Raw genomic sequence first — 12,821 nt, 5'->3', positions numbered from 1 at the left:
TGGTGGTGTGAAATATAAATGTTAAAATAAATTTGTTTATATTGGAAATGTTTGCTTGTTCTTTTTTATATATTATTTTATTAGTCATTTAACTAATAATTATTATTCCAAAATAATATAGTATGGTACTACTAAATTACAAAGAGCAGACATGTACGGATGTATGTCTATTATAATCCAACACATTTCATTGTTTTAGTAGTAGTAACTAAGTTAGTCATACACTTCCATACAACATTCAGTCTGGCTGAATTAGCACAAGTTGTATACTTGTGAGCAGTAGCGCCAACGTCAAGGCTTCAACCGTGGCTACTGACCATTCACACATCTTTCAACCTGGCCAATACAATATTGTGCACTGTGTGCAGTGTGTGCAGCACTCAAGCTACTGCAATGACTCACACGTCAATGCCAAAAATTGCTCCATGACCAAGACAGCCATTTGAAGCAAAAAATGTAATGCTTGTGATACTAAAGTAGGAGTAAGGACTAGGAGAAAGCAGACTCATGAACAAAAAATCCTTCAGAAATGTACAACTTCTGGGTGCTCAGTTTTCTCTTTTTATTACACTCAAGGGTGTCTGTATATATTTGGTTAATCAATATATTGTTACAGTAGTGGATATAACAGACAGTAACAGTTTATATCCAACTAGTAGCTAGTAGTAGTAGCAGCTACTAGTTGGATATAAACTGGATATCCAAGTAGTAGCTAGTACTTGGATATCCAGTAGCTAGTAGCTAGCTACTACTAGTACAGCCACTAGCTACTTAGTTAGAGTATCAACCTCTCTGTGCACTGTAAGTGCAATTTAATATTGTATTGGCCTGAAATTCTTTCATACTTCATTCACACAATCATGCTGTCGGAGATGGACGCTGAGGCAGAAGAACCCAGCGAGGACTTGCCTGCCTCAGAGGTGGACATTGGGGGAAAGGAGCCTGGGAGTGAGAAGCCTGTGTTGGAGACGCAGCAGGACAGAGTGTTCATGTCTTGTGACTCCCAGACTGGCTTCTCCTGTGGGCCACAAGAGGCAGCAGCGGCAATGTTGTGGCCGCTGCTGCCTCTTGTGGCCGGGCGCCCCAGCAAGCGATGCGGGGAGCACAGCTGCATAGAGCCAAGCCTCTCTTCCACCCCTTGACCTTGGATCTCGGCCCTCGACAAGAGACTCACTCCTCCCAGTCACAGGGAAAGTTCGGATACCCAAGCTGTGGAAAGTTCGTTTTGATAAAAACCAATTGCTCGACTAAGTCTGGAGACAAACGTGCACGGTGTGGACTCACTATGTTCCCTGTCATTGAAAATACTCTTTCACTTTGCACACTTGTTGGCGGGCAGGAAAGAAAGTGCTGTGCTAGTATTGCAAGATCAGGCCACATTGAAGCTTTCTGTGCCCAATATCTCAAGGGATCTGAGTCCATGCTCTGAATTGGCTCAGACAGAAAACTCTTAACATGCAGTTCTGAAACATTCTCCTGCAGGTAGGACTCAGTAGTAACTCTTCTGCCAACAGCTGATGCGATTGCTTGTGACATGGCAGGCAGTTCATTAAATGTGGAATGACTCATATTTTGATGTGTTATGGAAGGGGTAGGGGAGCAGCTGATCATACTAGTACTTGAGCAGGATGGAGTTGGAGACTGAGAGGATGATACTAAATCTTTTTCATCGTTACCAGTGGAACAGACCCTGTTAAACATTATGTTTTCAACCATTGTAATCAACTTTTTTTTCCAATGTGTAAGAGCATTGTTCTTGAGAGCAATACTGCCTTTCACACGTGGGTCACACATCGTGGCTAACATATAGCAATCCCTTTGCATGAGAGGTTTCAATCTTTTTTCAACTTGCTCTTTTAAGCATTTAACAAGCATTAACACTTCCTTAGAGAAATCTGGATGATGCAGAAATTCCTCTAATACCTCCTCCAGATAGTTTATTACAGGGATGACACCACCCAAAGTGGCATTAGCTGAACTCAATGCATCAGTATATACTTTGAAAGGCTTGAGGACATGCACCATGTGTGCAATGTTTGTCCAGTCCTGACATCCAAGAGGATTTTCCAATCCAATTTCAGTTGCCATTGCCAAATCATGAAGAGGTGTCTGCTGTTCAGACAACCTCTCCAACATAAGATAGGTGGAATTCAATCTGGTAGGCACATCCTGAAGAAGGTTGTGCAAAGGTGCGCCAACTGCTATTTGCCTCTGAGTTGCTTCCCACTTTTTACACTACGATTGAAATGCCCAGCTATTTTGCGACACTTTTCAATCAACCGCTTCAGGAGTTGACTACTACAACTAGTAGTACCACCTTCCTTGCCACTAAGCCCCAAAGCATCCCTCACTATCAGATGCAGGGTATGTGCAAAGCATCGGATGCCGTTGAATCTACCATCAGCCAGAGCCTTAATAATATTGGAACCATTGTCAGTAATGAAAAATCCATTTAAGCATTCCATATCACTGCTTCTAAGGAGCCCATTCCATTTTTCCATCATCCCCTGAATTGCGTGTAAGATATTTTCGGAAGTATGTCTCTTGTCTAGCACTTGAGCATGCAGTAAAGCCCAATGGTATCCTGGCGAAACCTTTTTGGAGCTGCTGCCACTGCCACTGCCAATGCTGCTAGTGCTTACAGGTATTAATGCCTCATCCAGCTGCCACCAATGTGCTGTTAGAGATAAATATGCATGCATTGCATTCATACTAGTCCAAACATCAGTGGTGAGATGGATGCTCCTCCCCTTTGCCCTTGCCATCATAATCTGCATTTCAGCACGACATTTTCTGTATAGGGAAGGAAGCACCTGACGGCTAAATGTACTTCTTGAAGGAAGTTTGTAGTAAGGGGCGAAATAATGGAGCATCCGCTTAAATCCCTCATTTTCTACAATCTGCAGCGGCTGATCATCCAAAGCAATCATTAGAGCAATATGTCGTGTACCCACTTTAGACATTGCCTGCTTCCTGCTCTGTGACATTGCAGAAGAACACCACCCCATCTGCTCCATGGTAGCTTGCCGCTGCTGCTGGGGATGAGGAAGAGGAGACTGCTGCTTCTGCAGATGCACACAATCTGTATCTTCTTTATCTTTAGTACTACTACTACTTTCCTTCTGTGGCTGCTTCCCTGTTGCTTTACTTGAAGCCTGGGCAAGCACAGTGGGACCAGCTTCTTCTGCAAGCAACAGTGCTCTATGTTCTCTTTCAAGGTGATATTTCATGTTGCTGTTAGTAAGATGTCCAATAATTCTTCCACGGCTCACCATCTTTTTACAATGGATACATTGTCCAAATCTCTGGTCAGCCACAACATGATAATGATTCCAAATCTTTGATGTCCTTGTACTGTTCCTTACTCTAGGCTGGATACTTGTCATTTTCATACTAGTAGTAGAAATAGTAGTAGTAGTAGTAGTCACACGTGGATGTTCAAATGGTGTAGGGGACAGGGTACCAGCAATACTGCTGGCACTGGCAGTAGTTGTTTGTTTTGCAATCTGACTAACATTGTCATTGCTTCTGTTCTCCTCCTCCTCCTTCTCCTCAGAATGTTTACTAGCCAAAAACTCCTGATCATCATCCTCCTCCTCCTCCTCCTCCTCCTCAATATCTGATTCATCATCATCATCCAATACTTTCTGTAGCACCATTCTTTCATCTAATCTTTTCACCTTTCCCTCAAATTTTGCTCGTTCCTTCCCTTGCAACAAGTTTCCTTGCACTTCTACATCCTCTTTCTTCTCAAAAAATCGCAGTTTTTTCCTAGGGACTGGCAGACAGCTCTTTCCAGTAGCACTATCACTAGCAACACGTTTTTTTCCAGAGGGTACTGGTAGGGGCATTATGATTCTGTGGTCAAAGAAATATATAATAAATATAGTACATTAAACAAGTTAATAAATTAGTTTGGTATTCATTTTTAAAACTTTATTGAGCTAATAGCATTAGCTAGCTAGCTATTGCTAAGGCTACCCCCAGACCACAGGACAAAGAAGGATATAGTGATTATTTATTAGTCAGTGAGTGACACTGACAATTGATAATTTGATATAGTATACTTACTAATATATTATATTGCAATTTATACCATGCATTGGCCAGAGCATCAAACTGCAGCAGACTGAGACTGAAACTAGGCTGCAATACTTCAGTTCACTCATTACACTAGCCTCCTGGCAGGACTGGCTAGTGGCTAGGCTTTTCTGCATTGAGGTTAGAGAAGTCCTATTCCTATTTTTTCATATCCTTTTCAGGCCTATTCTGTTCTTTGAACTAAAATAACTTCTCCCTCCCACTTCAAGTCTTACCCACAGATCTCACACACAGGAGCAGAAGCCTCAAGCCAAGCACAAGATACATAATATAGGATATTGGACAGACTATTGGCCAATTATAGGTTTAGTAGTAGAATTGATTTGATAGTAGTGACTCACTGGCTTTAATAGCTAGCCAATATAGCCAGTGACACTAGGCTAATAGCCAAGCTAGCTATTAGCCTAGTGTCACTGGCTAGGGCTAGCTAGCTATAAACACTATTAGTGATAAATCTGGTAGATTACACATACATCTATATAATATTGATAAATATAATATTATATAATTTTATATCTTTATAAATCTATTAAAACTCTACTGCTGCAATGTTCAGAAAACAATCAACGCACCTACCTTAGTACCTTCACCTTGTCCTTTATAAGCAAGCCCTGCTGCTGGACTGGAGTGCTGGTGCCTGCCTATGCCTAGGCTAGGAATGCTGCGAACGAAGAGCTCACTCAAGAAACAGAAAAAAAGAGTAGAGCTCAGCTCAGCTCACTGGTTGTGGCTATTGGCTATTTTGGCTAGTGGCTTGGCTGCTACCAGTAGCTAGCTATATGCTACTGTGGCTAGTGGCAATGGCTGGCTACTGGCTGGCTGCTAGTATCATAGGCTGATACTAGTATCAGCTAGCTAAGCCAGCTAGCAGCTAGTACCCCTTAATAACAATAAAGGCTGTATAATATTAACTAACTATCAAATCAACAGCTGCAGCTAGCTATAAACTGATTGACTGATGTTTTCTCCTCAAACCCACAAAACAAAAGCAACACATAAGCAGAGCACCCCTTATTATATAGCTATTATTGCTACCTATTGACTAAAAGTAGGAGGGAAAATAAACCTATTAATTTAAGTGGCCAATTCAAAAATGATGCAAATGAATATTATGCATAATATATCAAACAAATTCTAGTCACATGATTGATGACATAATCACAATATCCACAGACACACTACTACAGTAGGATTAGAACTTCAAGCTAATAGCTCTATCCCCCATTCCCATTCCCCATCCCCCATATAAAACAATCTGTAAAAAACAGCACCTTGGCTGTTGGTAACCTTGGTAATGAATAAAAAAACAAGAAGACACCCAATAGGAATAGATATTCAACCTTCAATTTTAAAAAAAGTGTCAATTTAGTATCAATTTACGTTAGTGCGCACTAACATATATCACTGCGCACTGCCATGTACCTAGTGCGCACTAATAATCCGTTAGTGCGCAGTACGGTGAGGCGCCATGTACTGCGCACTACGTCCAGCGACTGCGCGCTAACGGATAGTCCATGCGCACTAACATCCGTTAGTGCGCAGTAATAAAAAACCGACTTTAACCCGAAAATTCGTGGAATTTTGATTCTTTTTCCCAACTTCCCCAACAATGACGAATTAGACAATGTCGTTGGCATTGGCTAAATCGTGAAAAACGAAGGCACATCTCTACCAAGTATAGCCCAACAAGTGAAATTACAGACCCTAAAAGGGTACCGCACAATACAATACAAAGAAATTATAGACCTATACACAGGGAATCGCTATTCAGTGTAGGGTACAGCTCCCATCAATAATAAGATTAACCTCCCCAGACAAGGTATTCACAAAAGGCTGCCAAATCTTGAGGAAAATACGGAGATAAGAAGGAGGTTTCAATCTAATGGATTCTGTTCCACTAGTTTCTTATGCCACATAGCTTCCAATGGAGAATCCCCATCCAACTATTTTAGCAAAATACATTGCTTACCCACTATACAGCCTTTATAAAGAAACACCTTCCCCTCTTTACTCGGCCCCCTCAATATCTGGGTCAATGTCCAATACACACATAGCAACCAAACTATACAGTGATTTCTGCCACCAATCCCCCCCATCAATCTACAAACTTTATCCCAACAATGCCACACCTCCGGACATTCCCACAGCCCATACGATGCCCACATTTTAAATAGTTCCCATGGTCAGCAATACCCGCCCAGAATGCACATTGGGGGCAAAAAATCATCCAATGGAAAATTCCGAATTGCAATTCCCTAAGGGTAATACAATTCAGCCTCCTGTATAGTACATAGGAGCAGACAAAGACCATCATCCACCAAATCCATTCCAAGGTCCACGCTCCATACAGAGCTAAAGATTTAAGGTTTCATACTCCATAATGAAATGCAAAATACAACCATTGGAAGGCATCTGAAAAGAGAAAGAAGAAAGAATAAAACTTCATCTTTAGGTATACCAAATAATCTAATTGCAGAAAACCCAACACAATAGGCAAAAGGTTGCACGCGCTTTAAATGTAGATCAACAAAAGGCAGCACCAATGCTTTACACATTGAAGATCGAGAGCCCTATACTGGGGTACATGCTCACCAGGGATAAAATCTGGATTACCTCTAAAGGGGATGAGAAGATCGATACCATGGGAGATTTAATTATGTTCTAAGTGCTTTCCAAGCCATACATACAGCTGTAATCCACATAGAACCTGACAGATGGGTTGGTAGGCGGGAGAGAGTTGAATGGAGAACATTACAGGCAGATATCTGCTCATCCAAAAAAGTAGCACAGCATATCTGAACTCCGATGTTGCCAATTTTCTCACCCCCGCCTCTCGACTGAATGAATAAACAGTGTCAGGCCAAGGAGGAATGTTTGTTATAATGTATGAGTCCATTTTCTCTCCACCTACACATTAGCATAGCTGTATTATCCACTGTAAGAAATGGAAGCCCAGGATTGCTTGTGTCCAAAGCCAATGTATGCTAATCGGGTGCAGACACAGTGCATGCTCTGGTGTATCATTGGTGTGGAAAGGAAGATAACGATCCCAACATCACTTCCATACAGAGATATAGACAGAGGCTAACTCAGCACATCACACACCCAGACACACAACACATTGGTTAGGACATTGTTGTTTACAGCTTCTCTCTAGCACTTTGGTTACCTACTGAAGCCCAATTTTGCTGTTCCTGGCCTGTTCGTCATCAACCATAAATGAAGTCTGTGCCAAGCTTGTCCCTACCTGCTAATGAGTTAATCAGTGACATTAATCCTTACAGAAGATTGTCTACATCTGGCAGTCTGACAGGCCTCTGTCAGAGGCATGTCTACTCACTGATTTGTCTTTGTTACAGATATGGGCCCCTCCAGGCCTCAAGTGCCCCTAAATGCTTATCTTTCTACATCGGGGTCCGAGCCCGAGCCGAAGGCCGCAGCCCTACCCGGATGCACGACGCCAGAGGACCGCCCACCCGGGGTACCTCACTTCCGGCGGAGGTGCCACTTTAAAGCCACTAGACAACCCTCGGCATCTCGCGCCGGGCGTCTCGCGCCGAAGGAGCAAGACCAAGGGGCCTGCCCCTTGGTGTGCCCCTTCCTTCCTTTCCTCTAGCAACTCCTCAGAAGTGTTACCCGCCCCTAGTCCCCCCTTCCCCTATTACGCCCTCCAGCGACGCACCCTTTCTCCACACATACCCAGCTCACCACATATAAAAGCTCCTAAACTCCAATTACAATGCTCTCCCATCCCATTCCCATCCTCAAGCACTTCACCACCAGATACAGAGCCCCCCAGCATTATCCTTACCCCCAACACCACAGATCTCTAATCCCCATCATGGCCTCCCCACTCACCCAACTAATTGGATTTACCACTTTCACTATCCTCCTCCTAAACGCGCAGCCTATTGTGAAAAAAGCCACTTTACTCAACGACATCCTCACGGACGACAGCCCCAACATCTGCGCAATTACAGAGACATGGCTAAAAGACGCAGACTTAATAAACCAACTCCCAAGCGACCTGTACAACATCTACTCAATTTCCAGACTCAAAAGAAGAGGAGGAGGCATTCTGCTTGCTGCTAAAAAGAAATTCAGACTCACCCTACAACCTATCACACCCCCCTCCAAATTGGAGATAGGTCTATTTAAATCACCCTCCCTCCAAATCTGTTTAATATACGCTCCCCCAGGGACTCTTGAAAATAACCCCTCCCCCCGACTGAATACATCACCAAACATTTAGACATAACCTCCCCAGCTATCATCCTCGGGGATCTGAACCTCCACATTGACTTCATCCCCCCTTCCCCCTTCCTGAGATTCCATCCTGGCCTCCTTGAATGCTCTAGGCTTCAAACAGATTATCACTAATCCCACACACTTGATCTCATCTTAACCAACTCCCTTATTCAACCTGACCCCCCCCCCCCCCCCCCCCCCGATGTACTCCCATCCCCTGGTCTGACCATTTCTGCATTGATACCAGTTGCACAATAAAAAATACTCCCTACCCCACACTCACCAAGAAAACCATCAACTTCCACAGACCACATTGAAGCCCTTTCGGATGAACTTCCCAAGCTTGACCTTACTGATGCCGACACCGCCCTTTCTTCTTGGTTTCAACTTACCAACACTGTGGCTGACAACCTATGCCCCACACAATATCGAGAAATCAACCCTGCCAATAATAAAAAGAAACAGTGATTCACCCCCGAACTCAAAACCATGAAATCTAACCTCAGAAAACTCGAAAAAAGATGGCACAAAGAGCAAGCCCCTGCCCTACAATCTAAGTTTCGATCCTACCTCCACTCCTATCGAGAAGCCACTGACAAAGCCAAAAAAGACTTTTACTCCCAAAGAATTCATCAGTTCCAATTCAACCCCAAGCCCTCTTTCAATACGTTTCCACTCTAATTAAATCCCTTCACAATCCCTCCCCTGACAATGACAAACAAGCCAAATGCGAAAAACTGGCCCTATTTTTCCACAACAAAATAGAGAAACTGATGTAACGCTTCTCCTCCACCCACACACCTACCAACACCCTATCCACAAGCTCTACGCCTACCCCTCTCGTGCTCAATACCACCCAAGCAGCTAACACCACTGCTATATAGGGATGTGAATCGTTTTTGAACGATTAAAATTATCGTCAGATAATTTTAAAATCGTCTTAAATTGTTAGAGTGCACGATACAATAAAAACACCCCCGATTTATCGTCAGGGGCATTGTATCGTTAAATAGGGCACGGGAATTATTTGGGGGAGGGCGGGAAAACCGGCACACCAAAACAACCCCTAAACCCACCCCGACCCTTTAAAACCAATTCCTTACCCTCCCTCCCCCCCCCCAAAAATGTTAAATTACCTGGTGGTCCAGTGGGGGGGGGGTCCCAGCACGATCTCCCGCTCTCGGGCCATCGGCGCCATTTTGGCTACCACTAATTAAAATGGCGCCGATGGCCCGATAAAAAAAAACAAAAAAACCACCTGACCCTTTAAATCGACCCCACCCTCCCGATCCCCCCCCCAAAACCTTTTAAAATTTACCTGGTGGTCCAGGGGGGCCTCGGGGAGAGATCCAGGGGGGCCTCGGGGAGAGATTTCCCGTTCCCAGGCCGGCGCCATCTTTAAAGATGGCGCCGGCCATCCAGTGCTCCTACCATGTGACAGGGGCTGGCCAATGGCACGGATACCCTGTCACATGGTAAGGGCAAAGGGGCATTGGCGCCAATATTTTTTTTTTAGAACAGGTGATACCTGGGAATGGGAAATCTCTCTCCGAGGCCCCCTTGGACCACCAGGTAAATTTTAAAAGGTTTTTTTTGGGGGGGGGGGGGGGGGGGTTTAGCGGTGCAAAAAAAAAAAATTAGCGATGTGAATTTGAATCGGAAACGATTCCAATTCACATATCTTAACGATCAGATTCCCCCCCCCCCCCAGCCGAATCTGATCGTTAAGACGATCTGGCACACGATTCACATCTCTACTGCTATACTAACTTCATTCGAGACTACCACCCCCTTAGAAATAGAATCCACCCTCAAGAAAATCAAACCTGCAGTGCATCCCTCAGATACAATCCCTACCAAGACCCTCCTCACCATTCCCAACATTAATAAATCTATATCCTTCAGCTCAGTCCCAACGTAACTTAAACATGCCATTATAAAACCCTCCCTTGATCCCTCTGAACCTGCCAATTATCGCCCTGTCTCCAACTTCCATTCTTTTTTAAAATCCTAGAAAAAATTATTAACCGGCAGCCATCACATTCTCTTCCCCTCACAATATGGGTTTCGCAGACACCATAGCACCGAAACCCTTCTCATCTCCCTCTCCAAATGCATACTGAAAGCTCTTGATAAAGGGCAATCCTACATTCTGGCTGTCTTAGCCATTTCGTCCGCTTTCGACACGATCAGTCATAATATCCTACTAAAACGCCTTAAAGAAATCGGCATTTCTGGAACCCCCCTCCACTGGTTCCAATCATATCTAAACAGGCAATTCAGTGTAAAAATTAGACACTGTGAATCAAAACCTATTGACCTGTTGCAAGGGGTATGGCAAGGCTCCTCACTGTTGTCCTCTACCCTCTTCAATATTTACCTCCTCCCACTCTGCCATCTCCTCTCCAAACTTGGTCTTCCGCACTTTATGCCGATGATGTGCAGATCCTCATTCCCATAATTGACACATTACCGAATTCTTTGAAAACCTGGGATTCAGCACTCAGACATTAGCACCCTACTCTCAGACAACTTCCTGGCTCTTAACACCTCTAAAACAGAGCTCCTTATTATTTCACCCCACAACAATACCCCCCCCCACACAATCATTTTCCACCACCTCCTCTCAGCATGTTCGCAGCCTCAGCGTAAACCTAGACAACCACTTCAATCTAAAAAAGTTCATCGCCTCCACCCTCAAAGATGGCTGTTTCAAGCTTCATACTCTTAAAAAAAACCAAAACTAAACTAAAGCCCTTTTTACACCTTCATGACTTTCGCTCTATTCTCCAAGCCACTATTCTAGCCAAAGTTGATTACTGCAACTCTATCCTCCTAGGCCTTCCTAAAAATGCAATCCAACTCCTGCAGATGCTACAAAATGCGGCTGCCCGTATCCTCACAAATGCCCACATCACGCCAGTCCTCCAACACCTACACTGGCTGCCAATTACCTCCAGGATAATATATAAATCCCTCACCCTCATACATAAATCCCTACACAACCAAAACATGCACTGGTTCACAGAGCAATTCAGATTTTGCAAGCCTGACAGACCCACCAGAACGCAGCATCAGGCAAAACTACATACACCATCGCCTAAACTCACTAAACTTGTCTCCACTAGACAACGCTCACTCTCCATAGCAGGACCAGCCCTTTGGAACAAGATGCCCCCAAATCTCCTTCAGGATTCATGCCCCAGGAAATTCAAACAGAACCTCAAACAGGCATACTCTTGATCTCCATGCACCCTCTCCCCCCCCCCCCTGTTAATCACTCAATATAAATCGGACATTCTGGCACTCCCTCTCAATATAAATTCTCTGGTAGTACCCTCCCCTCTCCTGTTAATTCACCCTGTAACCCTATCCGTTAAAGCATTTCCATTAATCCATTTTTGATCTGTACTTTTTTTGAACTCATTTCCATTATGCAGTTCCTGTTAACTTATGAATTTGTAATGTAAAGCCTGTTGCTTTTTGTTAGTTCTTTCACGTGTTTTTTGTAAAGCCCGTTGCTGCATTGTTTTATTGTAAACCAATGTTATGTTCCAAACGTGCTGCTGTATATAAAAACTCTTAAATAAACAAACACTGAAAGGGCAAAAGACATCATGCCCACCACATGATACCTCTGGGAGCTGTTGGTCTCTACATTTTACACAGTAGCAAGCTTCTGAAAGAGGACTGTTGTTGGCTCATGATGTTATCAGCTGACAACACCTTCTCTAGATTTAATGCTACGCACAGAACTTATGACTGAGAATCTATCAGCACACCTGCTTTCATCTCAGTATCCACAAAGTCAAAACAGCTCAAACAGCACAGGATACCCATCCTATAGGACAGCAACACTGCTATGTTGGCCATAAGTCATGGCAGCAATGCAAACAAGCAAGGGCTTCAAAATTGAAAAGACCTGAAAGGTTGCGACTCAGAGTGGAAAGTTACCATTCTCCTAGCTTGTGTCATTTCAAAATAAAAACTCTGACCTATATATTTCAGAGGTGACTTTCTACAACATGTGAAGGCATGACCCCATCCTATTCCCAATCATGCCTTCAGATAGACCATAATCCTTGGCTAGTCTCCCCGAGCAGTTAAGATAACCAACATGATAGGTCAAGTGACAAGGCCCTCACCATCTGTACATGAGAGTTGCCTGTTTGCTTATCTAGGTGTAGCAGAGCCCAGCTGTGCATGGTCATGTGCAACCCCTATGAGATCTGTTAGCTTGAAATGATATTTGACATGTGCTTCCCAAAAGGTTGTAAAGCGAAGGCCTGCTATGTGAGCACTCATATGTCAGCACAGCCTCAGAAAAGGTGAGGCCGTGCTGACCCCTGTGTCTTTGCAGGCCCATGTGACAGCATGGATATATTCCAATGCATACGGATGTCAGCTAGGGAATCTTGTAATATGTCGAGTGTGTGATTGATGATTGTAACCTTGTAGCTTCAGGCTGAGCC

This window comes from Rhinatrema bivittatum, chromosome 4 (genome assembly GCF_901001135.1).
Source record: "Rhinatrema bivittatum chromosome 4, aRhiBiv1.1, whole genome shotgun sequence".
Classification (NCBI taxonomy): domain Eukaryota; kingdom Metazoa; phylum Chordata; class Amphibia; order Gymnophiona; family Rhinatrematidae; genus Rhinatrema; species Rhinatrema bivittatum.
The sequence above is the reverse complement of the archived record's forward strand: the minus strand, read 5'-3'. Positions refer to the sequence as shown.